Genomic DNA, 25,192 nt, shown 5'->3' on the forward strand with positions numbered 1-25,192 from the left:
GGTGCGCTTTTTGCCATGCGGATTTATTTGCTAGCAAAACCTGCAGCAATCCTGATGCCAGGAAAAGTGAATGAGAGACCTGAAGCGTCATGCACACGTCGAGGATTTCTGACTTGCAGATTGGGTGCAGAAAATAAACTGCAGCATGTCAATTCTTTGTGTGTTTTTGCCAGCGATTTTTAACCATTAACCTCACTCAAATCAGTAAAAAAAAAAACGCATCTAAAGCGCGAGTGTCTGCAGCTGCGTTTTCCTGCCAAGAGATGTAGAAACTGTGTGCACATAGCCTAAAAATAAGGCTGTTTCACAGTCGTTGGACCATGTTCCTGCTACAGGCAGATGGAGCTTCAGCTGTGCTGCCGACACTCCGTCTGGCCGTACCCTTACCACAAGAGCCATCCATTGTAAGCATACCAAGATGTTAAGATTTCATTATATACAAGTACTAAAACAATGTAGGGCGCAATTACAAGAAGATATATAATGGCAGGATAATAGCTTTCAGGACATGATATCCGAGAAGAGTTGTTGAGAAATCTACAAGTCTGGTCAGATCTTAGCATTGTGGGTATGAGACATGCAAAAGATGCATTGTTCCATAAAATAAAGTACTCAGCAGATGAAAAATGAGTAACAGTGCCTGCATAGGGTATGATGGTTCTCCATTAACCCCAACACAAGGTGCATGGAGTGGTTCGTATCTGACCTAAAAGATCATATTCCCACTGTCAGGACAAGTCAGGCCTAGGCCTGATAAATGCTGTAGAAGTATCTATTGACACTGCAGCCCACAGTTCAATTCCTTGTTGTAATTTTTATGCATGTTGCAGCCATCAACTTCATGGAAATTGCGGTTACCAATATTTGATGGCCAGCTTCTTCAGCATGTAAGCAGTCAGAATAGGACCCAGCTGGATAGGGTTTGCAAGGCTTGGTCAGGGGTTGTACTCGGAGCTCACATTGATGAGTTCTTGACTTACACCACCAGTGGCAAACGTGGTAGGGTCAGACATGGTTCTGAGTGGACCCTTCTGAAAATGGTAGGTTCAAGCAAAAAACCTGACTTGGTAGCTTAAGGGCTCGCTCAAACTGGTGAGTAGCCAGCGTATAACTCTGACGAGTGATATCGGATGCTTCATCGGATACCACTCGCTCCAATATTTTACTAGAGTCAGCACGAGAAAAATAAAAGAAAACTCGCTGCATGCTGCGAATGGCAGCATATATCTTACGGTGCACACCCATACAAGTCAATGGATGAGTGCAAAGCATCGGACTGCACTCTGAAGTCATCCGAGTATTAACCAATGTATGCTGACTCACAGAATGCAATTAAAGAATCGGATCACAGTAAAACGACACACTGATCACGCTCGCAGCAGTTTGAGGCAAGGGTCATCTGCATATAGCATCCAATTCTCTAGCTTGATAGAATCATCGGACGCTACTCGCCAGTGTGAGCGAGCACGAAAGGAAATCAGAACAGGCCTGGATTTGCCACAATATTAACAGAAGAAAACAATTTATGAAAACCATTATTGAGTTCATTTCATGCCTATGGTTCTTAAATAACATCATCCCACACTGTGTATACAGAGAGAATAATGTGCTCAATTGGAAATAGAGAAAACATATTTTATGTGGCACTTTCACATCAGTGTCAGGGGACATTTGTTTTTAGTACAGATACAGTCTGAAAAATTTATGATACTGAGACCTTCTGAATTTCATTTTTCCCAGAACTGAATATCATTATCAAATACTCAACGAATGACTTTCAGTTGCCCATAAATCCAAACTGCCCACAAGCAGGGAACACCACTTATACCCATAAATATGAGGTTTTCCACTCAGTTTAAGGCCTCATTCAGACATTAGTCATTTCTCTCGAACAAAAAACAAACATTTTCAACAGTCTTTGGTCAGCGTCGGATTTTACAATGAGAGTTTAAGCCATTTTTGTGTGTATGAGATGGTTTCTCAGCAATTGTGTGTTATCTACCTTACCAACATCGACGAGGCCAGTGATTGGCAGCAGAGGTCATAAGTTGTCAGACAAGATGACACTACTTAATGTTGACTTAAAATGAACAATCCCTTGCATAATAGGAAAACAATTACAAACTTGTAATCATAAAGGCTTATTCCCAAAACCTCAATTTATCTTACTGATCGCTGTTGATCCTAACTACAGGCCTCTACTGAGAAGCAGAGGTGACCATGTTCTACCTTTGCTCCATTCATTGTCTATGGGACTGCTGATGCGATACACCCAGCTTTCTCCAGCAGTCCCAAAGATAATGAATGGAGCAGAGATCGAGCATGTGCACCGGTGCTCCATTCATGCAGAGCTGGTTCTTGGGATCCAGAACCCAATTGTCAGAATCAGACCCCAGCAATCAGTAAGTAATGTCTTATTCTATAGATTGGGGATAACTTATGATTTGGGGAATAACCTTTTAATTAAAACCAAAGCGTTACTACATAACTTTGATAAGTTACGCTTTTTAACCTTTCAGAAGTCGGTTATCTGTCATTTTCACATTGCAAGAGAGAGACTCTCTCATGTAAAGTACACAGAAATGTCAGATTCTGACTATCTACACTGATGCCCTTAACTTTTCTACCAGACAACAGAAACTACATTTCTCAATCTAAAAAAAAAATAAAATAAATTATATTGATCCGTTTCATGCTACTGTTCCAGTGCAGCTGCCAAAATTCACCCTGCTGGTCAGGTTTTCAGCAGTTCCATTACGATGTAAGAGCACAAGTACTCACGCTATAGCTCCAACAAACCCACAAGTGGAATTCTCCTTGATGGACTTAGACTACAGTGGGGGGTCAAAAGTTTTCAGGCTGACAAAGTTTGGTTTTCAAAAGTTTGCTGCTTTACAGTTTTCAGATTTTTCTTTTTTTAGTTAGGTGCTTCTATGGCTACTGAAGTACAATTATATGCAATTGTGCCTCTCACTGAAGTGTCTGCTGATCCAACAAATTGTTGATTTAGGTGTAATTTTAAGGTCCCAGATAACTGATTGTCAGGGAAGATGCCAATTGGGCAAGTCCAATTTTAGAAATCAGATTGCCTTGTTGCTTGGAAGTGAAGTCGCAGCCAGACACGTCAAGCAATGGTTCTCTGATAGAAAAACACACAGAAGCGCTCAGCAGAAGACGGCCGAGTTGGCTGCCACATGAATTATCAGCCGAACCATCTTTCAGCCAGCAGCCATTTAATACGTATTGCAGGCCTTACAAGTAGCAATGTCCTTGCCTGTAAATTCCTTCTTGTCAAAAAAAAAAAAAATGCATATCCTTGAAGATAATGATTTCATGACCTCTTAAAGTAAACCAGTCTGCTTTTAGAATCCAATCGGCATAACAGAGTGATCGTAGATGACTTTGTCCTTACTAACACTTTCTCCTGAGCCAGCATGAAGATCACCAATTTTATGTAAGCAAGTAATTTTGTGGCAAGGCTGAAGATGTCTTTTTTTTGGTGATAAATTAATTTTTCATGGCAATAAATGACTTAGCAATGTATCAGAGAACTCTTCATAATCTAGAGTAAATGAAGATTTCCACCTTTAATAAAATGAGGTGTAAATTTAGTTAAAACCAAAATTGAGTGGTGTCTGTTCTGCATCCACGATTATGTTCCATGTATAGAAATAAACTCTTTGTAGTGTGAGAACTGCACTATTGCAGCAAAAAAAAGACAAAATCTTAATTTTATTGCATATTCTCAACAGCCTCAAAAATGGCCATGAAGTTAAGTTCTGCTCGTTAATCTTCGAAGTACACATCTGTAGGCAATACTTTGACAGCATGGCCTATAAACATGTTTAGAAAAATCCTCTATGACATTTGGCTTCTAATTAGAAGACGACCGAATCTGATGTACAGGCGTTACATCCACAATTAATTCAGATTGTCATGCAGCTGAGGCTTGCACAAACTCCAAGAAAGACCTTTGCCTCCTGCTCATTTTGTAGATACCCTTGACTTTTATAATATCCTCATGTGTAATCTGCCAAACAAAAACACGGACATTGAGGCCGAAATTATTCTCCTGCATATGGCTTCATACTTATACAAAGTTACACATGTATAGAAAATAAATAAAATTATGCTTTAGAGAAATCCAAGGATACAATGAGCGAGAGGGAGATGACAAATAGCCATAAAGAGAAACAAATGAAATAATTCCAGAGCGGATACCAGGGTATAATTCATCACTGGGCAGGCGATGTTACACACAGAAGTAATGCATCAGTATGCACACCGGAAATGGTCAATAAACTATATCTCAGGATCCAAAAAGGGGAAGGATGCGGATGTCAGGGGACAACCGACAAAAGATAAATGTGAGAAAAGCTGGAATGCACATTAGTTCCCAGTACTGGCTCAAAAAAAAGAAAAAATTCCCTGTAGACGCCAAGTAGGAAAAGTGGCAAACGATCAAAATGTCAGCTTGTAGTTGTCATTGCCGACTATATGATAAAACCCAAGTCTGATTGCTTCCTGCTCTTTCCTGTGCCTTAGAGGGACAGTTTTACAAAGCAGTGTTAGGCCAGGATCACATGTGAATTTTGATGTCCAGAATGAACTCTGCTTATCACATACACCAATGTCTCTTTGGCATTTAAACAGTTGCTATGGGAACTGGTATATCAAGACGACATGATCTGCAACTCCCAGCATTTCCCATATCACTATTAATAATGATATCACACCCAGTATCTATTACATCAATCTTTGGGCACGTACACATGACCAAGTGTTTGGTCTGAGTGCTGGTTGTGGAAAAAAAAATGGACCGCACTTGGACCAATGTTATTCAACGGGTCTGTTCACGAGCCATTTTTCCCATGAACCAAATACCGTATGTGCGTGAACCCAAGAAAAAAAAAAAATGGCCGCACACACTAATTCTTTCTGCGTGTTGGGTAAGACTCACTTAAATCTATGGGTGTGTTACAAAGAAAAAAAAATCAAATTGCTACATCTTTGTTTTCTAGATGAAATTCAGAGTTTTCTACTCTTGAGGAAACCTTCTCTTAAGAGGTCCATGCACATCAGATAAATAATGCCCCGTACAGGGGTTACCCGTGTGGCTCAAAATGTGCAACCAGTAGGGGGAGGCGAGAATCTTCATTTGGAGATTTCAACATTCCCGATCATTTTTTTTTCGGCCAAAAGGCAGATGCTTAATTTCCTCTCCTGTGTTGGACATCCATGTAAGCTCAGTCAAGTAGGCTGGGAACATATTCACTAGAATGACAGCAATATTAGCAGGCATGTGTATGAAGGAGAGTGGGGTTGTCAGAAAGAACGGTGTTAGCCAAACAAGTGGTGTCAGGTGTAGGGCCACCATCTCCATCCGTCTGAGGCTCATCTCGCCACCAAACTACAGAAAAACATGAACCTTTGGCCGAGCTCTGACTTTCTTTTATGGGAGAAACTCACATAATTGCATGTTTTTTAGTGCTGCATGCGCTCTGTGGCCACATTATATAGCAGTGCTTGTAGGGAACAAAATATCTGTCCATATGGAAACACGCAGAACAGGGGAGAGACAATGGCGCCTATAAATCCCAGGTACCCCTTTAGTGTACATTGCGGCAGTTAAATACTAAGCTTTTAGGCAAATGAAATTTGGCATCATGTTTTGCCACCTAATCTGAGCAACATAATGTACAGACATAGATCCCAATTCCAGATATGTGTCACTTATTGAGATACTTGTTGTAGGTTTTTTTTAATAAATCAGTTTTATCAGTAAAAGAAGAAACCTGCTGCCATGTAGTTCACCATATTCATGAGCTCTGTATAACCCCCTGCCCTCATCATTGACTAGCAACTTTCTGCCTATGCACAGTATACACAGAAAACTGCCAAATCAGTGGTGTGGGCAGGTTAGCATTCAAAGAACTGGTAGACCTGCAGCAGATAAAAAAATGTTTAATTAAAACTGAAGCAACTATCAAAGAAAGTGATATCACTAGAATCAGGGTCTGTGCCACTATATCGTGATGCTCTCAGGTGAGGTAGAAAATCTACCAGGGTTTATTAACTACACGAGAAAGGAAATAAAAAATGCATTAGTAGGAAGACACAAATAGACTAGCTAGCCAAGGCTCAAGAGGTTGTTTACCTGGACAAATTCACCGTCTGGAGGAGTCACCCCCCCCTGCATCGTGACGTTATTGTTGTAGCAAGATGTAAAAACTGGTGGTGGTCCACTGTGTGTCAGTATAGAAGCGAAGGAGCATTAATAAGGGGGAGTATTGCGGCTTCTTTTAGTTTTACCTATTCTAAGACGTTAAATAAAACATTAAAATGGACGACCCCTTTTAATTGTCTAAATCCTAAACAAAGACTAATGCAGGTGCATGTCAACCAGAAGACATATCATGAATGGCACAAGCTACAAACAGAAACCATATCAGATGTGATTCATGACTCTATAAACTTATCACACCACCTGCACCAGCCTTCATCCATACCCTTCTCAATCATATCACAGAATAATCTACAGCCACAAAAAAAAAACAAAAACAAAAAAAAAACAAGTAATGGAAAAGAAAACTATTGTAGTTGATAAAGTGAGAGCGCAATGATCGCAGCAGGACTGGCTGATCATAAGACACTAAACACCAGACCATGTCTGGACACATGCCTGGACATCTCGTCTCCGGGAACACAACAGAACAAAGTGTGTTGTGGAGATTAGCTCCTAACAAGCTGCGGTCAAAGTGTCATTCACTCACCGTGAATTCTAAAAACGTCTGCTCGCGTACTTCCTATATATTGGTCTATAACCCAGTGTTCGTTATTCACAATGGAGGACACAAGAAGGGTAATCTCGGAAGTACAACACCGAAAAACATGGAAAAAGAAGAGTGCATGGAACAGGTGACCAAGGACTCGGACCACTGAACGCCAAAATGGCCAACTGTGGTGGAAGCTTCATGTCACCAGACAAATACAGAACGCTTTAACAAGAGAAATACTCTGAAAGGAAACAGACATTCTAGAGCAGGGTGTCTCAAACTCGGCTGGGTATATGGGCTGCATGTAGAGAAATTGAATTTGGGAGACCACATTCTTTGAAGGACAGTGACATTTTTAGTGATACCATTTTTTGTTCTATACACCTTTTGAAAATTTTTGCCATGTTTATTTTAATTTTTTAGAGCTTGGGTCGTTATGGATGTGGTGATAACAAATGTGCACTCATTGGGGCTATGCCCCCATATCCAGGTCCCCATATTGTAGCTATGTCCCCATATCCAGGTCCCCATATTGTAGCTATGTCCCCACATCCAGGTCCCCATTTTGTAGCTATGTCCCCACATCCAGGTCCCCATATCGTAGCCATGTCCCCATATCCAGGTCCCCATATTGTAGCCATGTCCCCATATCCAGGTCCCCATTTTGTAACCATGTCCCCATATCCAGGTCCCCATATTGGAGGCATGTCCCCATATCCAGGTCCCCGTATTGTAGCTACGTCCCCATATCCAGATCCCCATATTGTAGCCATGTCCCCATAACCAGGTCCTCATATCCAGGTCCCCATATTGTAGATATGTCCCCTATTGTGCTGTTTTTCATATACACATAAGAGAAAAAAAGAAAAACATTTTTCTCACCTGTCCTCTGTTCCCTCCACATCCTTCCTGTACATGTGGCTGCAGTCACTGTAGACCCCTTGACGATCGCGGCCTGATACAGTAGCCGCCACTGGCAGCACTTTATTCCAGTTTAATGTATTGCTGCGCAGAGACTCTCTGCACAGCAATACCAATGCCAGCCACCGGCCAATCAGAGGCCAGCAGCAGCTGGTGCATGACAGTGATATCATACGATGCCGCATCTGTCAGCTGCAGGCCTCTGATTGGCCGGAGGCTGGTATAGGTATTGCTGTATAGAGTCTCTGTGCTGCAATACATTTCTATTGAATGTGCGTCTAAGGACACACATTCAGCTGAAATAAAACACGGCCGTTGGCTGCTCCCTGGACCGGGTAGGGATCATCAAGGGGTCTACCGTACCTGCAGACCGCATGAAGCATCCTCAGGGGCTGCGTGCTTGAGACCCCTGTTCTAGAGCCTATTGGTCAGTGGCATACCTTCCATACAGGAAAGGTAATTCGGGAAATGAAAATATCCATTTTACTTTCTTAGTCCTGACCCCATAGAGTCTCTCCTAAAGGACACATTTCACAGTATGACAATTACATACAAACAGATAAGCTCGACAAGATTCAAGCAAAGGCAAGAAGTAAAAGTAGAGGCGTAAAAGTAATTGTTACTATTCCATTAAAATTAATTTTAACAAAACTTTATTCATGTGTCTGTGTCCATTTTGCTGCTGACAAAAAAAGAAAAAACACATTTCATCCATGTAACAGTCCATTTTTCATGCATATGTCTTTTTTACCATACGCACGTCGCGCTGCTTTCTCCAAAGACCAATTCCTGAAGGCTACAATTCAACCTCTGGACCGTGGATTACTATAGAACCTCTATGTTACACAAAGTTCAATTTAGGGGAACTACGGGGGAGAGGGAATATTAGTGCGCTAAATCTGTAATACAACCGCTATATAGTGACAATACCAAATCTCATCCTGGCCTTAACCACACACTTCGGCCAATAAGGCCATGTTCACATGTTGTGCTTGTGCTGTGTATTTTTCCACAGGCAAAACCTTCTCTCTTGGTAGTAAAGAAGCGGCTTACAAGAAGCAGGTTTTGCTGCGTTTTTGTTGACTCGTGCATGCTGATAAAGTTTAGTGTCCCCCAAATGATCATGATGCAACTCCCTTAAGGTTTTTGCACCAAAAACACAGCAAAACCTGATGCCTGCGTTTTTGCTGTATTTTTGCACTTACCAATTACTTTCTAAGGGTGAAAAAACGCTGAAAGAAGTGACATGCTGCAATTTGAAAAATGCAGCAGTTTTCTAAATCAGTCAGGAAAAAAATAAACCAAAACAATGCGTGCATGAGATTTGACGTCTCAGGGTATGTTCCCACGGTCAGTAAACGCTGCGGCTTGGACACTGTGTACATCCGAAGCGTCAAACATGCAGAGTCCAGATGTTACAGCATAGTAGATGGGATTTCAAGAAATCCCATCTCCACTATGCGTGCTGAGACGCCTCCGGCTTCCCAGTGGAGACGCACATGCGGCAGGGTCTTTTCAGACCACAGCATGTCTATCTATGTAGCGGAGACTGCGTAATTTACACAGTCACTATCATTAGATGCTGTAAAACCACATTATCTTCGTAGTCACATGTGTAATAAGTGCAGGAAAGCTTCTTACTATGCATGTGTACTAATTTTAATACAGGTGTACCTTGTTTCAGCCGGAAGTTCACGTACACTGCAGTTCTCGCAATGAGCTGAACTAATCACAAGAACTGCCGTGCACATGTCCACCAGAGACGGGGTTATCTCGGGTCACTAGCCAAATTCTCATGATCAGCTGCCAACGAGAACTGCAGTGCACGTGACCGCCAGGGACATCTCCGGTCATCAGCTTCAAGCTCAGCTATGTTCTGGATGTCAGGCTGAGTGGTGGCATAATGCACCTTTCAGCCAAGGGCATCCAGATGTAGCGTAGTTGGACTCGTCATGGGACAGTATGTATATCTTCTCAGCAGACAGGTAAGAATATTGTTGCTTTTTTAATTCTCTTCCAGGAGACGAGGGCGTCGATGGAATAGGCGATGCAGTAAGCATGGTTTAATTAAGATCTATTAAAAGTAGTCTGTGTCATTATTTCAGTTAAATGACTGTATTCTGTTTGTGTCTTTATTCACCATGTAACTATAGGATTAGTAATGGATAGGTGTCTTATAGACGCTTCTCCATTACATAGCCGTGGGCTTGATGTCACCTGACAATACAAAGGTGACATGAACCCCGAAAATATTACCCCACTTGCCACTGCTACAGGGCAATTGGGAAGAGCGGGTTAAGTGCCACAATTGGTGCATCTTTGGATGTGCTAATTGTGGGGCAGCTGCAGGCTGTTATTTTAGGCTGGTGAGGACCAAAATCCATGGGCCTAGCCAGACTGAGAATACCAGGCCGCAAATGTCTGCTTTTTCCTTGGCTGTTTAACAAAAATAAGGGGCCCCAACGCTAATTTTTTTTGGAGGGGATCCCACTATTTTTGCTAACCATCCAAGGTAAGCAGATTGCTGCGGCTTTCCTCCACTTCCAGTGTCATGTACTTTTGCCTGTGTCACAAGATTCACCATTATGTAAATTAGTACACAGTAAGCTGTGTTCTGCACTTACTACACATGTGACTAGGAAGATAATGCTGTTATAACGCATCTAATGATAGTGAATGGGTAATTTACGCAGCGGAGACTGAGTGTCTCCGCTACATAAACTGACATGCTGGGGTCTGGAAAGACGCACCGCATGTCCGTCTCTGCAGGTGAGCCGAAGGCATCGGTGCACACATAGTGGGCATGGGATTTTTTGAAATCCCATCCACTATGCTGAAACAGCTGACACTGCAGGTTGGACGCTGCTGATGTACACAGCATCCAACCCGCAGCATTTACTGACCGTGTGCACAAACCCCAATATATCTGCAAAACAGGAAATCACTCTTTTTTCCTTCATAGAAGCCAGCTTACAATTAGCTTTATTTCAAGTGACAAAAAAACGCACGCAATGAAAATGGCATCAAAAACACATGCGGAAAAAATGCATTAAAAAAAAACATGTAAAAAACGCATCAAAAACGAGTGGTGACCTGTCAGTGACCTCAGATGCAGATTTGGTGCAGATTTCACTAGCGACAAACCCTGAGCAATTACTGAGCCATACCTGATCGTGTGCACATACCCTCAGACTATGCTGGTACTGTAAAATGCCGCTTAAAATTTGCATAGAAAATCGCAGAAAACCGCAATGTGTGAGCATAGCCTAACTCTGCCCCCAACAGGTCTATCACACTAATAAAATATTAAATGTACACTGAGACACCACAGCTTATGAGAGGGGAGATGACTTTATCCTGTGTCAGCCTCCTGTGTCCTGCGAAAATGATACTTGACAAATAATAGCGGGAATGTGCTCTCATGGCAGAAAAGCTTCATTCAAATAAAACTAATCCCATCTCAACATGGCCAGTTAATCAGGGTATACATTTCAGTTAATCTCCAGGAATTTATGGCTTTACCACCCAATCTTGTAGAACAAGTGGTATGACCATACTGAATGCCAGGTCTGGGAAGTTGTAATGACCGTAAAGTGCACGGTGTGCTGGTAGAGGAGTGTCAGGGAGGCCCAGGAAGCTGGTGAGAAAAAGCACACATTTGCCCAACATGTCTGTGTGGGGTTCCTCTTAGATTGGCATATTTGTCAGTCTAGATTTTAGAGAGCACAAATAAATGGATGACCTGTAATCACAGCCATTTTAGTTTCTGATCAGCCTGGTCAAGAACACATTTATGGACCATCAGCACAGAATGGTTGTTCAAGTACAGGCACTCGGCGCATCATTGTGTGGCCAAACGTTTAAATGCACATTATCACCTACTTGGTTTCCATCTATCTCCACCCTTCTCTGGCCCTAAGAAGCCAGAGCTGTCAAAGAAGACAAGAGATAGAGGAAATAAGCAAGTGGGAAGGTGTATAAAAATGATTGGCCCGCTGTGAATCACCAAGCGCCTGGACTTGTTTAAAGGGAATCTGTCACCTCATTTTTGGCCTATGAGCTGCGGCCACCGCCATCAGGGGCTTATCTACATCATTCTGTAATGCTGTAGATAAGCCCCCCCCCCCCCGATGTAACCTGAAAGATAAGAGAAATACGTTAGATTATACTCACCGGGGGGTGGGGGCGGACTAAAGTACCGCAGCGCGCAGGCGCCAGGAAAGGTCACAGAGGTCCGGCGCCTGCGCACTGCATTACTTTACTCTGCCCTCAATAGGGCAGAGAAAGTATGCCTGCGCAGGAGCCGCGGCGGAAGTAAGGAGGACGACGCCATCGCTACAAGATGGGAGGTGCCGGACTGGACCGCGGGTGAGTATAATCCAACATGTTTTTCTAACCTTTCAGGTTACATCGGGGGCTTATCTACAGCATTACAGAATGGCAGTGGCCGCAATTCATAAGCCAAAAATGAGGTGACAGATTCCCTTTAAACAGTCATTCTGTGCTGACAAGAGTCACTTTAAAGTCAGCAGGATTTGACCCCGCCAAACTATTTATATGTTCATGTAGCCCTTGCAAAGACAAGTCTAGCAATACCTTTACATGGCCAGTTCGTTCCTTCGTTATCTCCCGTCTCAATCAATGTTTGAATTGATAGGTGAGCCGTCGTGCCCAGGGTCCTCGCTACTCCCTGTGCCAGTCGGTGATTTGATTTGTTCAAGATTACTGTACTTGTTATTTATGTATATCCCTTTTTACATGGAAAGCACCATGGAATAAATGGCATATTATATATTATTATGTGAATGAAGCTGAAGTACCTTGTAAGCACTACCCAAGACTGTCACTCCTGCCCCATTTCCCACCCAGTGCTGCCTCCTCCTGCTTGACTGACAGCTCATTTGATAGAAGTCACACAGTAAAGAAGTTGTCAGTCAGTCAGAAATCAGTGATGGGTGGGAATTAGAGCAGAAGCTTGGGAATTGCTTTCACACACCCAAAGCATTTCAGCCTTATTTGCATATTGATTCAATCACATATTTCTCAGAAACAGAGGAATGGACTGTCTGGATAAAGGTATGGCCTGACTTTCCTTTGCAAGAGGTACATGTGAATATAAAGAGTTTAGGCGTGAAGATCTGCTAACAGATTCCCTTCAACTAGTAAACTATTATACAACGTTAGCCTGTTTCACACCAGTTTTTTTTGTCACTCAAAATCCGAGAGAGAGAGAGAGAGAGAGAGAGAGAGAGAGAGAGAGAGAATTTTTCAGCCGCCAGAACAGAGTTTAGGGTTAAATTTCCGGCTGAGTGAAGTCTTTCGGGCATGCGCAGTGAGAAGTGCGGATCCTGCCGGCCGAAATAATGTTGCATGGTCCGTTCGGGCATGTTGGCAGACGTCAAAATTTTGGCAGATCCGCAAAAAAACGGATCCAACGGATGGCCATCCGTCAAGATCGGCCAGTAATGCAACTCAATGGGAAAAAGAACGGATCCGCCAAGAAAAATGGCGGATCCGTTTTTTTTGCAAAACGGCGGATTTTGACTGGTGGACACAAACGGATGTGTGAAACAGGCCTTAGTGAATTTTCAATGCTCTTGAACCATTTAATACCACACGCGTTTCGAACCTTCATGGGAATGTCACATTCACATAGGGAGGGTAGGAGCACTGATGATGAGGTCTTTTATCAATAGAACAGGTATATATAAATCCTGTCATCCAGGCAGCTGTGTGCCCACACATCAATGTCGCTCACTTCCTGAGAAATCATTTGTGGCTTCATTTAGATGAATTCATATATATGCATGCCCTCATCACCTCCCACCTCGAATACTGCAATATACTCCTCTGCGGCATACCTGTCAACACTTGTTACGTATCCTTAACTCTGCAGCCAGACTAATCCACCTCTCTCCTCGCTACTGGTATGCTTCTCTGCAAATCCTTTCACTGGCTTCCAAGTCCCAATGAATCCAGTTTAAACTAACGACCTCCTCTACACTCGTACATTCCTCCCGCAATTGACTCCAAGACTTCTATCGAGTGTCCCCCATCCTCTTAAAATCTGTGCCACAACACATCAGATTATCCAACACATTCATGACTTTCAGAAAAAACATGAAAACGCATCTCTTCAAGGAAGCCTACAGCCTGCATGAACCCCACTGGCACCTCACCACCACCAGAGCTGCAGAAACCCCCCGTCCTATTTCCCCATTATCCAGTACACTGTAGGCCCTTGAGGGCAGGCCCTCTCCCCTCTGTACCTGTCTGTCACTGTCCGCTTGTTTACTCTAATTTATATCTGTATGTAAAAACACTTTAAACAAGTACACATTGGTGCTCTAAAAATAAATAATAAAGTGCATTTTTGTCTCATAGGTAAAAATAGAAAATAGACAAATTGTCATAGATGTGTTGGATTACTGTGTATGTTTTACCATCGGTGTTTTCAATTTTCTCCTAGCAAGCAGTCAGTAAAAAAAAACGGACAGTACTAGGTGGCAACCGGAATAGTAAAGACTGACACATGGACCAAAAATGGATCCAGCACAATGGGAAAAAAAAAGCAAGTGACAGATTTTCATGTATGATCACACAATGAATTCTGTTGTGCATCTGTTCTTAAAGGGAATCTGTCACCCCTGGGACGTTTTTAACCTATTAATATGGGCATACAGGTGTGACGGTTTTTACTATCATAGCTGTATGCCTCATATCAGCAGTATTCTTTTATTCTGCTATCTGGGGAGTGTGGTGCCTGGAGGAAAACTCTGCTTCCTATCTACATTATTGTACCAGCCTGTCCCATGAGAGTCACCCTTTAACGTAGACTTAAGGGGGTTTTACACATAGCGATATCACTATAACGTCACAGATTTTGTGACGTTATAGCGATATCGCTGTGTGTGATACTTACCTCCGACCGGCTCCATCGCTGATCGCGCGAGAACGTCCGGCTCCATTTCTCGTCGTCAGCTTCCTGCTGTGACGACGAACGACGCGTGGAGGCGGGCGGGAAGACGTCAGGATCGCTGTGTGTGAAAGGTAAGTATCCTGCGCTGCGTCGCTGCTGCATCGCTGTGAGGTCTGCCTGTGTGACAGCTCACTAGCGATCATTTAGCGACGCACCAGCGATCCTGACCGGGTCGGATCGCTGGTCGGATCGCTGGTGCATCGCTAAATGTAAAGGGGCCTTTATATGCAAGCCGTCATCTTGACAGCCACAGGCACAAACCTATAACACAATCTATAATAATGGAACCGTGAGCTAGACCATTCATTCCTCCTGTGCCACACTTTAAAGGTGACTCCTTAAGTAAGAAAGGTTAGACTTTACATCTGGAACTCCTGTGCCAATGCTTTAATAAATGCAAGCCTAGGTGCACATGGTAACATGCGCAGATCTCACCTCACTGGGGGAAGAGCTGAATATGTCACCCACATTCAACTCAAGCGCTGGTGGCACATATTAATTCATGCTGCCAGTGTTTTCGCTACAGCGCCCAAGAGGTAGCATAGGTTTCTTATGTAATGGGTGTAGGAAAGATGTGATCCCACTTAGACCATTTGGTATAAAACTTTGAAAAATGATCATTAGCCAGAGCAAATTTAAGTTCGTATGCTCGGTGATGAGCCATGATATCTACAGTTGTGGCCAAAAGTATTGACACCCCTGCAATTTTGTCAGATAATACTCAGTTTCTTCCTGAAAATGATGGGAAACACAAATTATTTGGTATTATTATCTTCATTTAATTTGTCTTAAATGAAAAAACACAAAAAGAATTGTCCTAAAGCCAAATTGGATATAATTCCACACCAAACATAAAAAAGAGGGTGGACAAAAGTATTGGCACTGTTCGAAAAATCTTGTGATGCTTCTCTAATTTGTGTAATTAACAGCACTTGTAACTTACCTGTGGCACCTAACAGGTGTTGGCAATAAGTAAATCACACTTGCAGCCAGTTGACATGGATTAAAGTTGACTCAACCTCTCTCCTGTGTCCTTGTGTGTACCACATTGAGCATGGAGAAAAGAAAGGAGACCAAAGAACTGTCTGAGGACTTGAGAAACCAAATTGTGAGGAAGTATGAGCAATCTCAAGGCTACAAGTCCATCTCCAAAGACCTGAATGTTCCAGTGTCATCAAGAAGTTTAAAGCCCATGGCACTGTGGCTAACCTCCCCAGATGTAGACGGAAAAGAAAAATTGACAAGAGATTTCAACGCAAGATTGTGCGGATGTTGGATAAAGAACCTCGACTAACATCCAAACAAGTTCAAGCTGCCCTGCAGTCCGAGGGTACAACGGTATCAACCCGTACTATCCGTCGGCATCTGAATGAAAAGGGACTGTGTATGGTAGGAGACCCAGGAAGACCCCACTTCTTACCCCGAGACATAAAAAAGCCAGGCTGGAGTTTGCCAAAACTTAACTGAAAAAGCCTAAAACGTTTTGGAAGAATGTTCTCTGGTCAGATGAGACAAAAGTAGAGCTTTTTGGGCAAAGGCATCAACATAGAGTTTTTACAGGAGAAAAAAAAAAGAGGTATCCAAAGAAAAAAAACACGGTCCCTACAGTCAAACATGGCGGAGGTTCCCTGATGTTTTGGGGTTGCTTTGCTGCCTATGGCACTGGACTGCTTGACCGTGTGCATGGAATTATGAAGTCTGAAGACTACCAACAAATTTTGCAGCATAATGTAGGGCCCAATGTGAGAAAGAGGTCATGGGACTTCCAGCAGGACAATGACCCAAAACAAACTTCAAAAAGCACTAGAAAATGGTTTGAGAGAAAGCACTGGAGACTTCTAAGGTGGCCAGCAATGAGTCCAGACCTGAATCCCATAGAACACCTGTGGAGAGATCTAAAAATGGCAGTTTGGAGAAGGCACCCTTCTAATATCAGGGACCTGGAGCAGTGTGCCAAAGAAGAATGGTCTAAAATTCCAGCAGAGGATTGTAAGAAACTCATTGATGGTTACCGGAAGCAGTTGGTCGCAGTTATTTTGCCTAAAGGTTGTGCAACCAAGTATTAGGCTGAGGGTGCCAATACTTTTGTCTGGCCCATTTTTGGAGTTTTGTGTGAAATGATCAATGTTTTGCTTTTTGCTTCATGCTCTTTTGTGTTTTTTCATTTAAGACAAATTAAATGAAGATAATAATACCAAAGAATTTGTGCTTGCAATCATTTTCAGGAAGAAACTGAGTATTATCTGACAAAATTGCAGGGGTGTCAATACTTTTGGCCACAACGGTATGATGTGTTGAAGACTAGGAAGTGTATGACTCTTCCAATGATACGCAATAGTTTTTTTTACAACTAAAATAAATGTACAATTAATGTTTTGACTTCTAAGTCCAGACTATCCAGCTCTACAGAAAGTAATGCCGACTGTGGAGAGAGAACGAAGGTTTTACCATATATTCTGTGTATAACAGAGGAGACCTGCGACCACAGGGATTGGGTCACAGGGCAACTCCAGAACATGTGTAACAAGTCACCTCTTTTGCCGCAGTTTCTCCAGCAAAGTGGTGACCTGTCGGGATCAAAATGAGCCAAACGAACCGGCATAAGGTACCATCTGGAGAGCACTTTAAAATAGGTTTCCTGTAAAGTCATGGAAAGGGTCGAGACATAAGGTAAGGACAATGCATCTTCCCAACTTTCTGCTGAAAAGGATGCTTTGACGTCTTTCTCCCATGTTAGCATATATGAATCTTTTGTGAGAGAGGAGTCCTGGTTAAAACTGTCATATATGAACTTGTAGCTCCAGAATATTGCGTGGCCTACGTTACTCAGGATTTTAACAGAAGGTTCCGAAAATATCGGTCTTTTCTGTAAGAAATCTAAGATAGTGTCCTTTAATATTTGATATTCCATAAACATAGACCAAGGTACTTTGTATTTGGATTTTAAGTCACTAAAGGGTGACATTTTTCCACCGTCGGAGATGTCCCCCAGTTTTTTAATTCCAAATTCAGACCACCTTACAGGGAGATCTAGTTTCATTATTGAGTATACAAGTGTGAGAGGTAAGGTTTTCAGGATTATCTTTTTAGCGGTTCCTCTTTTTGGAGTGGAGAGTTTCTTCCAAGCCAAAGAGATAGCCTGAAAGATTGGATGTGCTGTACAGTCAAATGTACGGTTAAAGATGGTGTTTGATATAATGACCCTTGGATGCTTGTTATTATTAAGCTCAATCTCTAAATCCAACCATGCTGGTGGATTTTCTTGATTGAACCATTGAGAACTTTGTTTTAATAGTGTTGTATGGTAGTGAGCCGAAATACTCGGTATTCCCATTCCTCCATTCAATTTCTTTTTATACAAGGCTTTATTAGATGTCCTTGGTTTTTTTGTTTAGCCAAATAAAATTTAGTATAGTTTGGAGATTTGTCAATTGAATAGTTGGAAATGGGAGGGGTAAGCACCTCAGGACGTACAGTACCTTCAGGAGTATAAATATTTTGACCGTGAAATTCCTACCCCACCATGATAGGTCCCTGTCTCTAAAAATAGAGCAGTCTTTTTCAACGACTTCCGTTAATCTTTTTATATCGTCTTGTACTGTATCACATAGGTTTTTATTTAAAATTATTCCCAGGTATTCAATATTTTTAGTTTGCCAATTGAGGGATGAGATAGATTTAATTGAATTTATTTGTTGGTTGCTAAGGTTAAGGGGGAGAATGTTGGATTTGCTTTCATTAATTTTGAAATTGGAGCAGGCTGAAAATTTTTTCAATTCCTCTAAGGCTTCTGGAATAGAATTATCAGGGTCCATGAGGGTCAGAATAACGTCGTCAGCAAATAAATTTAGTTTGTGCTGACGATTTTTTGTTATCAGCCCTTTTATCTTATCGTTTTGCCTGATGTGTTCGGCCATTGGCTCCATCGCTAAAATAAACAAAAGGGGGATAATGGGCAGCCTTGTCTGGTGCCATTCGTGATTGGAAAGACATCAAAAACCTGGTTGCTGGAAACAATCTTAGCTATTGGGTTTGAGTACAAAGCCATTATTAAGGTAATTAAATTATTGTTAAAACCAAATTTACGTAAGGTTTGTTCAAGGAAGACCCATCCCAGGCGGTCAAAGGCCTTTTCCGCATCCAAAGAAATAAAGGCCATAGGAGTTTTTGTAAGAGCAACCATTCTTAATGAATTGATGACCCTTCTCGCAGCATCTGGTGGTTGTCTTCCCCTAACAAACCCCATCTGATCGTTTCCAATTAGGGAGGGCAAAATTGTACTCAGTCTGCTAGCAATTATTTTCGAATATATTTTCAGGTCCGTATTTATTTTTACCATAACACAATCCATCTAGCCTAAATGCCGTATTCAGAGTTCCTGGGAGCACGTGGATTAAAATCACTTCTGTAGATCCGCACATTGATTTCAGTACAATAATAAGACCGACCCCAGCAGTTCAGGAAAATGAACATGATATCTGCCATTTTTAACTTTGCTAATTTCATAAGATACAACGTGTAATAGCATTTCATTTGTAGCCCTGGAAGCAAATTCTCAACAGCAAAACAACAAATGCCGTGAAATCTACAATGTATCTTCTGTGATAGACCAGCAGGAAAAATCCTGCACAGTGCGGAGACAATTACACAGCATCTCTGTAAAGCATCTGCCAATCACGGTCTGTAATATAGCCATCCACCGATGTCAGCTCACATTAGACAGCCACCTCCAATGTGCACTGCAGGGTTTACAGATACAGATGCCTTCACAGCTGGCTACTTAAGGGCCTGTCACACTAAGAGATATCGCTAGCAATATCGCTATAACTAGTGACGTTATAGCGATATTGCTAGCGACATCGCTGTGTGTGATACTTACCTACGACCCGCTCCCCCGCTGGTTATCGCTGATCGCGCGAGAACGTCCTGGACTGTTTCTCGTCATCAGCTTCCTGCGGCGCTTCCTGCTGTGAGGACGAGCGACGCGTGGAGCCGGGCGGGAGGACGCAGGATCGCCTGGTGTGACAGGTAAGTAGCAATCCCCGTCCCCAGCGATGTCGCTAGTGAGATCTGCCTATGTGGCAGCTCACTAGCGACTACTGAGCGATGTACCAGCGATCCTGACCGCGTCATATCGCTGGTCGGGATCGCTGGTACATCGCTAAGTGTGACAGTACCTTTAGAGTCTAACTGCAGGCAACAACTGAGAATTACAGTGCAGTCATAGGCCACTCGGGAATCAGCAGAGGAAATAATACAACTGTCATCTGCATCACACAATGAAAATAGAATACCGGAGCAGTGCTGTCATCATCTGCCCAGGTGTGTACAATGGAAATACTCGACCTTCCACTACCGGCGACCCCAGATATTCTGCCCATTATGGGTACAGACAGCGTGGTCACCAATACAGGAAATCATAGAGAAAGCAAAGAACAAAAAAAAAAATGGATCTGAGAAGTAAATAGTGGAATGGAGCGAGGTGTTATTGTTTTCGTTAAAGGCGATCTGTCACCAGGATTTTGCCACCTAATCTGAGAAAGGCATGATGTAAAAACAGAGACCCTGATTCCAGCAATGTGTCACTAATGGGCTGATTACTGTAGATTTGATAATCTCCTGCTGATAAAACTGTGATTTTATCACAAACGAACTAGCAAACCTGCTGCCAAGTAGTCCTCTAAATTTGTGAACTATATCTCAAAGCCCTGTGCCCACCATTGGCAGCATTTTCTCTCTCCAGTGTACACAGAAAGCTGTCAATCAGTGTGGGCAGGGTTATACAGAAGTCAGAGAACTGCAAGATCTGCAGCAGATCTAACCATAATTTTATCAAAATGACAGCAAGCAGGTCAATAAGGCCATGTTCATACAGTGCTTTAGCATATATTCAGTGCCTTATGCCTGAAGCCCTGCAAAATGGGATTTGTGCATATGCGCTGATGGGGCAGTTGACTATAATGACGCAGACGGAGCCAACAGTGTGCACTGTCGGACATCATTTTCAGCAACATATGACTAGCTGAATGGATATGCCTAGCGCCTATCCCATTTTAGGGAGCTTCAGACATACGGTAAGCCCCAATGATGCCACTGAACTTATGCTAAAACACTATGTGAACATCACTGGAATCCATATACCTTCCCCTACATCATGCTACTCTCAAATGGAGTGGCAAAAAAAATGGTGACAGATTCCTTTTAAAGAGTTATTCCCATCATCCTAACTGGATTTATGTAGACAAAGGAAAAATAATAAAAAAAAACAAAACTTTACAATTTGCCATTTAAATTTCTCTCTGCTCCCCCAACAGATCTTTTTTATTTTATGATTTACTGTTCATTGCCAAGGGGACTGGCCATCCCTGGCGCCTAGGAACAGTGAATGAGCATGTACAGTGTCATTAAGCTCTTTATTATGGAGCTTGTTAGAAGTGCATTGAAACCGGTCAGAATGGCTGGCACGCACTGTAGCTCCTGACTGAGCCACCTCTCCAGCCCGACTGATGTCCCAGTGCTGCAGAAGCAAAGTTGCCTCATATAACCGCATCAGGGGCATGGACAGGCCAGGAGTATGATCATGCCGCAGGCCTGCACTACCACGCAATCAGGAATGCCCACGAAGTAATCTGGAAGTCAAGAGGCTACACAATTTGCGACCTGCTCCTAATTTCAGCTTTCTCATGTAGGTGCGTTACCCAGACATGCTGAATATAAAATCACTTTATCAGTGCAACTCCATTTCTGCAGTGATGATCCTTTCTAGATCTCATCAAGTAACATGTGTTTTCCACTAATCTAAAATCTCAGTGATCTTACCTTCTCAGATGCTCTATCCCCTCTCCACACTCTGATGTACCATGTACATTTTCATCCCCTCCCTGCTGCTATCAATAAGGACTTGTGCAGATGACCATATTATGGGTCCAAGTACGAGCCGACAAAACATTAGATCGCACTTGTACGAACAATATTCTATGGGGCAGTGCACATGTCCAGTGTTTGCCTCGGGGACAGCTGGCCTAAAGAAAAAAAAAAAAGAAATCGCAGCATGCCCGAGTTGGATCTGTTTATCAGATTGCAATCGGCCATACAAGTCAATAAGACTGTGGAAAACATCTTAGTCCATTTTCACGGACTGTCAGAACAGAGACCCCCCCTCCCTCCATCTACTCCTCATCCGAGAAAATCGGATCACACTGTGCTTCAACTCTGATCAGAGTTTGATTATAGTGCGATTACATAATAGGCCCGATTATCTCGGATGACAGAAAATACTGTGATGTGACCTCACACTGAAAAGGAGAGCTCAGGTCATCTGGGTCAGAGTTTGCAGACCAGCTAGCTAAACACGTTCTAATGAGAAGTATTTAGAAAGCTGCTTAAAGCGAGCGTCAGCCCGGAATTGCATTGAAAAATAAGTAGATATCCTTATGGGGGAATCTACCCCCATAGAAATCATACCTTTAGTTTATTTGCAGAAAGCATCTGTGTCAAGAAAATCAACTTTACTTCAATATGCAAATTAGGGCACTTAGCGCGTTCCACCATTTGTATACCTCCGCCTCCCCCGTTTCTGATTGACAGCACTTACATTGTCCAAGCAAGCGCTGTCTGTAACAAAGTTGGCAGCATGCACACCAGTCTTATGTCCTGTACTCACTTGCTACAACAGCAGAGCAACGTCAGGAGACAAAACTATGTGCGAGCGCGCGCTCACTCACATGCACACGCTTTCAATTACAGACTGTACTCATTCAGGCAATCCAAGTGTTCTCAATCAGAATCGGGAGGCAGAAGTAAACAAAGGGTGGAACGGTGAACTAAGGCGCTAGACCACGCCAAGGGTGCACCAAGCACCCTAATGTGACAGAGCAGCGGGGTTTGGCGCTTTACACTGTTTACATCACGCCGCTGCCAGAGGTTTTAACATCTGATTGATAGTGGAGGTACTCCTTTTTTTTTGCTCAGAAATCCCAGCATGTAGGAAGAATCTGCCAGTGACACGCTGGACTGGGACTATTTTGATGAGATTTTTCAGATTTTTCAAGCAATTCAATGCATTCATGTGCAGTAGGGACCATCGGTTCATACCTGCCACCATCCCCAGCTCTTCTTGTGATTAGCCATCCTGACCAGCTAATCAGAAGAAGAGCGGAGGATGCTGGCAGGCAAGAGGTGGTAGGTATGCCCACTTCAATGCAGAGCCACCCAACCACTAGCACCCACTCTATTGAACAGCAATATTACAGCAATTTGACTCTAGTAAGCTAAAAATCATTCTTCGTGTAGCCCTACCCTAGACTATAAACCACTGTTCCAATGAGTTTTTGTTTGTGCCAAATTTTTATTTTTTTAAGAGGAGGCATTTTTGGCAAAATGTAGCATGTAGTGATGAGCGAATGTATTCTGATAAGGTGTTATCCGAGCATACTCGTGTGCCGAGTGTCTTCGGAGTGCTCAAAAAATGGAGTCCCCGCGGCTGCATGTCTCGCGGCTGTTCAACGGCTGCAACACAAGCAGGGATTGCCTATTAGTCAGCCGCGAGACATGCAGCCGCATTATTTTTAAGCACGTCAAAGACACATGAGCATGCTCTGATAACACCGTATCCGAGCACGTTCGCTCATCACTAGTAGCAAGCCTTGGATCTAGATTTTTTGACATAGGTGTCTTTACATGTCTCTACAAGACTTAAGCCACCAATACAAGCAAGTTACAAATGTAATTAAAAAAAATCCATCAAAATACTAGAAACTACACAAAAAAATGCAGAAGTAAAGTGTGAGGTAGATCTACACTATGAATAGTTTATAACTTAAGCACCTAGCAGTTATGGTTGGACCATCGAGAAGAACATTAGATTGGAACATCCCAAAGATCAGATGTATAACACATGGTTTTTAAAAGGTGTCAATTGCTGCCATTGAGACCTACTATAAGAAAACGTGAAACCATGGAAAATTGCTAAATAGATTTTTGGCTAGGAGGCATCCTGTTAAAATCATTACATTAAACAGTAATGAGATCTGGTGCAAATGATTTATCTGAGCCGTTACTAATCACTAAAGGGACCTTAAAAGACTATGAAAGCGCCTCTTACAAAACTCATAGGAGACAGTAATGTGCAGCACACTCCCAGCAATCTAGTCAATACTGGAGAGCTTATCTGGTGTTAATAAAAAAAAACACAACAACACTACTATGCTCAGCATGCCACAGCAGCTGTCAGTTCAGGATGGGAGTCTGGAAAGCTACAGGTCTCTCCTGATCACTGCATTTCAGAAGATACATATGTCCTACCAAAAACAAATAACAGCAATATCCCAGAGTGTCAGAAGCTGAGATATGAGGAGCTGTTTGCGTAGATCCCAGCACCTGTCTAGGACATGGCAGGAAGATGGAGACCATCGGGGATGTCCTTCTCCTGTTTTCCCTACAACATCCTGCAGATCAGCAGCAAACAATCCATCCACAACAAGCCAGAGGAGCAGGCAGGCCCATCCACCATGGCTGCAGCACAAGGTGATCCAGTGCTGGGCACAGCTCTGCCATCAGAGGGGGATCCCACCTCGGTGCCGGCTCCGAGCACACAGCAGCACAGGGGCGGCCGCAGCCCGCAGCAGCCTCCAGCACATTCCCGCACAGCCTGGCCCTTCTGCATTGCTGGCTCCCACCCTGCACAAACCTCCGCAATCCTCTCCCCGACACCTACCGCACACCCCCGCAGTCCGCCCCCACCATCCCGGCGGCACAGGGCAGCCCCCCTCATCCCGCTGCTGTCCCCGAGGAAGGTCCGCACAGACACGGAGGCGGGAGGGAGAAGGAGGAGAGACGCGGATACCGGGGGCACCGGGCATCACGTGGAGCGGCGGTGGCGGCACTGCCGAGCTGCACACAGGTAGCCCTGACACGGCACGTCCGGCCTGCACACAGCGGAGGCTACAGGTGACACCACTGACCTGGGGCTTCCCTGTGGTGACTGAATGGTGCTGGTTGGGTGGCAGTCGCTCTCCTGCGGGGATTCCTCCTCTGCAGCTGGCAGCGTGTCCTCCGTGGATTTCTGTCAGCCCCGGTCCTCGTCTCTTCCCATGTCCGGAGAAGCCGCCCTGTGCCCAGGTGTTACACTACCAGCAACTTGGTATCCCCGGTATCCCCAGCCGACGTGCGCGCCCCCGCTCAGTACTCTCTCTATGTTCAGGGCCGCACATGCGCAGTGGAGGCTCCCCACGTGAACGCGCAATCCTGAATTTGGTATCTTGTTATCTTCTTAAAGGGCCAGGCCCAGGTCGCCTGCCTGTTTCTGACCCTGTCTGGTGTATATACATGTTCAGTCCCCCTGATGTATTTGTACCTCGTGTATATACATGTTCAGTCCTCCTGATGTGTCTGTACCTCGTGAATATACATGTTCAGTCCTCCTGATGTATCTGTACCTCGTGTATATACATGTTCAGTCCCCCTCATGTATCTGTACTTCGTGTATATACATGTTCAGTCCCCCTGATGTATCTGT

At 43.4% G+C, this 25,192-nt stretch overlaps 1 protein-coding gene across 1 annotated transcript in view; it reads right to left on the minus strand.

The window, feature by feature from the left end:
- ADCY6 (adenylate cyclase 6) overlaps nucleotides 1-24,843 on the minus strand; it is a gene marked incomplete at its 3' end in the record, with an annotated part of 270,887 nt that extends 246,044 nt beyond the window's left edge. Inside the window, exon 1 of the mRNA XM_073563442.1 lies at nucleotides 24,639-24,843. The remainder of the gene's footprint in view (nucleotides 1-24,638) is intronic.
- Nucleotides 24,844-25,192: the final 349 nt, after the last annotated feature.

The sequence above is a fragment of the Dendrobates tinctorius genome, unplaced genomic scaffold (genome assembly GCF_039654945.1).
Source record: "Dendrobates tinctorius isolate UK_male_01 unplaced genomic scaffold, ASM3965494v1 ptg000388l, whole genome shotgun sequence".
NCBI classification, from domain to species: Eukaryota; Metazoa; Chordata; class Amphibia; order Anura; family Dendrobatidae; genus Dendrobates; species Dendrobates tinctorius.